Source organism: Phalaenopsis equestris, unplaced genomic scaffold (genome assembly GCF_001263595.1).
Source record: "Phalaenopsis equestris unplaced genomic scaffold, ASM126359v1 Scaffold000270, whole genome shotgun sequence".
Taxonomy (NCBI): Eukaryota; Viridiplantae; Streptophyta; class Magnoliopsida; order Asparagales; family Orchidaceae; genus Phalaenopsis; species Phalaenopsis equestris.
Window position 1 is genome coordinate 276,008 of NW_018164712.1, and position 1,066 is coordinate 277,073.

Below are 1,066 nucleotides of genomic sequence, written 5' to 3' on the forward strand. Positions count from 1 at the left end.
TATATATATATATATATATATATATACATGTTGGACCAACCATATACACTCAGTCTCATTAGAGTGTTATCCAAGTTGGACCAACCAGTTTGCAGGTTGGTTTCCTTCCCTATAGATGAAAGTGAACTGGATTTGTATCTTGCTAGTGAGATCTCTGATTTTATTTAGCAAGTATGAGTAATGCCAGGGAGTCTCATCCTCCTGATTTAAGAGGGGAATAATCACAGCAGAGTCCACTTCCAACCAAATCCTATTCCAATTAGCCTTAGTGGCAAGGTTGATTGCCCAATACACAGCAATGAGTTCAGTCTCAGTGGCATCATTGGCCAGGACTGGGGTATAAGAGTACAACAGGCACTTACCCAAATGATTTCTGTAGATACCTCCCACACCAGCTCCATTTTTAGTAAAGCTTCGATCAGTGTTAATCTTCACAATAGGATGATTTGAGGTTTTCCAGTAGACTCTGATGACTTGAATAAGTTAAGAATTGATGGGTGTACAGGAGTTATATATATATATATATAGATAGATATATATATATAAATAGATATATAAGGATGTATCTATGTATATATATATGAAGATGTATATATGTATATATAAAGATATATATATATGTATACATGTATATGTATATATGTATACATGTATATGTATATATGTATACATGTATATATGTATACATGTATATATGTATACATGTATATGTATATATGTATACATGTATATGTATATATGTATACATGTATATGTATATATGTATACATGTATATGTATATATGTATACCTGTATACATGTATACATGTATACATGTATACATGTATATGTACAGATGTATACCTGTATATGTACAGATGTATATGTATATATGTATATATGTATATGTATATATGTATATATGTATATGTATATATGTATATATGTATATGTATATATGTATATATGTATATGTATATATGTATATATGTATATATGTATATGTATATATAAATATATGTATATATGTATATATGTATATATACATACATATATATATATATATATACATACATAGATATATAT